The 2,976-nt window shown below is 36.6% G+C and overlaps 1 long non-coding RNA gene across 1 annotated transcript; it reads right to left on the bottom strand.

The window, feature by feature from the left end:
• Positions 1 to 268: 268 nt before the first annotated feature.
• LOC132534718 (uncharacterized) lies at positions 269 to 2,478 on the bottom strand. Its single transcript, XR_009546430.1, has 3 exons — positions 2,223 to 2,478; positions 865 to 1,135; positions 269 to 345 (listed from the first exon to the last, which is right to left on the bottom strand). It is a non-coding gene; the product is annotated as an uncharacterized LOC132534718 (long non-coding RNA).
• Positions 2,479 to 2,976: the final 498 nt, after the last annotated feature.

The raw sequence follows: 2,976 nt of genomic DNA, 5'->3' as shown, positions 1-2,976 counted from the left end.
GAAAAAATATTTTTTTAGGTATTTAGATCAAGACAAACTGCCCTGAAAATGTTCATATAACCCTATTTAAATTCAAGGTATCCAATAATAAATCATATTTTTGAAGGCACAGCCATCAGAGAACACATGTATCAGTTTCCTTTGACTTATAGTTCAAGAGTAAAATGGAGGACATGTTAAAGTTCCCCAGAGAAACAATGTATTATGAGATATATGCAAATTGAGTATATCCCACATGGAGCTATGGACATAAACATAGAAACAGGTATAGGCAGACAGACTGATATTTATTGTGTAGACTTGTTTCACACAGTTATGGAGACAGGAAGTTCCAAGATCTTCCACCTGTAAGAAGCAAGAAAGTTGGTGGTATAATTCAGCTAGAGTCTAAAAACCTGAGAAGAAGGAAGGGAATTTAATGATGTAAAACCCAGTCTGAAGAGAAGATGAGGTAAAATGTTCCTGCTCAACAATGAAATAGGAAAAGGGTGAATTCTTTCCTCTGTCTAATATTTTAATCACACCTTCAATACACCGGATAATACACACACACACACACACACACACACACACACACACACACACACACACACACACACACACACTGAAGATAGCAACTCTACTGAATCTATGAATTCAAATGCTGAGCCCAGCTGGAAATACCCTCAAATGCGCACCCAGAAGTATTTAATCGGAACACCTTGCAGACAGTGAGTTTAAGGCAATCTTAGATTACACAGAACTCCCTTCTTTCTTCTCCTCCTTCTCCTCCTCTTAATCCTCCTCCTTTTTCTTTTATTGATTTAATAATGATTGACAAGACTGTAGGATAAGAGGGTACAATTCCACACAATTCCCACCAACCTCCTTCCTTCTTCCTGGAGAAGACAAGAACTTTGACTAACACTCCTTTCTTCTTCCCAAGGTCCTCTCCATTCAAAAACTATTTTTGGAAAAATGTTTGAGACCAGGTGCCTAAACTTTCTTAGAACCCATGATTCTTTCCCATGAGTATAGGAGGTACACGTGCTGTGAGTAATTTTCTCTTTACTTTTTCTCTTACTAATGATCTTCATGGTTTTTTTTATTGTTGTTGTGGGTTTTTTTTCTTTTCATTTGTCTTGCTTTGAAGAACCTGGAAGGGATAGAGAATAATTTTTCCCTCACATTTTTTTCAGAGATTTAATAATTTACAAAATTAAAAGATTATAGGCATTTGGTATCTCCCTGAACCCACCACCAAAGTTTTGTGCCCCCTTGCACTTTAAATAGTAAATCTGTTCACCTTAAGTGTTTACCCTGTTAACAATGAAAAAAAAATCAACCTATATTTAATACTGTGGGAGAACTAAGGTGGTTATCTGCAGTGGTGGGAATGGGAGCACAGACGTGGTGGGAGTGGTGAGGGGAAAAAAAAGGTGGGTGGAAGTAGATACCGTAATGATTATGCAAAGAAATTCTCAAGTTTGAGGCTCTGAAGTCCTAGGTTCAGTCCCCTGTACCACCATAAGCCAGGGCTGATCAGTGCTCTGGAAAAAAAAAAGAGAGAGAGAGAGAGAGTGATATTATCCACACTACTCTTCAGGATTAAGTGCATTTTAGCCGTGATTTTTGAAACATAAAAACTATAAGTAAAAGATAAACTTGAAATAATGCAAAAAATTGTATAAAGGTTTTTATTGGTAAAAATATTATGTATATGTATTTCTAAGTATATATAAATATATGTAATTTACTTATGTACAAAAAGTAGCTGTTTATCAATAAACAGTCTATACTCCAAAAAAATTCTATAATAGACTCCAGTCATATTTAGAATGAGATCAAATTCTGTATTTTCCTAAGAGATTCATGCTATTTGAGCATACTTCTCTTTCTCCAGACTTTGAAATCTATCAATTGCCTTGAGTTTCACTAGTCCTTAACAAGACAGTTATGTGCTTACCACTGTCTCTATTTTTAATTATTTATTTATGTATTAATGACAGACAAAGAGAGTGAATCAAACCATCACAATGGCAAATACGGGTCCAACACTGAGACCTAATGCTTGCAAGTCCTGTGCTCTACCATTGAGCCCCCCACCAGTACATAATTGTTCTTTAGTCTATTGGTCTCTCTGCCTCAAACACCCTTCCCAAGATAAATTCCTTATTTACTACTTCAGAATGTCTGTAGATTAATCACCTAAAGGAGGTGTTAAACAGTGCATCCAAATTTACCCTCTAATCCACATGGATCTCTATCCTTTTCCCTGTTCTATTTTTCTTCATAGTTCCTAAAAAAAAAAAAAGGCAAATTATATGGAACCATGGTCTTTAAGATGTTAGACATCAGACAGAAAGATGATTAATACATGAATGACAAAAAAAAAAAAAAAAAGACTCCACTGTCGCCTCAGCTGACAGGCATAATTAAGTCAGACCTTGTGCTTTGGTAAAAGATTTCAAGTCAAGTCAAGAAAATATCCTGAGTGGAGAAAATCAGAGCTAAAGACGATCCTCCTGTGTAAGCAGACTAATGTTCAGCACATGTGTGTGGATTGTTGGGGATCACTTTGGGCAGTGGTGTTGGCCTAGGCAGAAGGGTGTACTCAACTGTGGAGCTGGCTGTAGGTACCTATGTACAGAAGGGACTGGGTGTACTCATAGAGTTTGTGCCTGAGGTGTAGGGATCCCAGGTTCTATCCACAGTCCCACCATCACTCAGAACTGAGCAGTGCTCTGGTATATATATGCATAAGATAATTCTATTCATTATCATTCATATATCTAGATGTGTAAATCTTCACACTGGTTGCATTGATTTGGTTGAGACCAGTTGATGTAGTATCAAATGATAAGGATCAAGATGAAGGAAAACAAGCAGAGCCCCAGAGGTCCCAGGACTGGGAAAAATATGGAATTTTTTTTTAAATTTTTATTTATAAAAAGGAAACACTGACCAAAACCATAGAATAATAGAGGTACAACTCCA

The sequence above is a fragment of the Erinaceus europaeus genome, chromosome 19 (assembly GCF_950295315.1).
Source record: "Erinaceus europaeus chromosome 19, mEriEur2.1, whole genome shotgun sequence".
Taxonomy (NCBI): domain Eukaryota; kingdom Metazoa; phylum Chordata; class Mammalia; order Eulipotyphla; family Erinaceidae; genus Erinaceus; species Erinaceus europaeus.
This window is presented reverse-complemented; position numbering and strand designations above follow the sequence as displayed.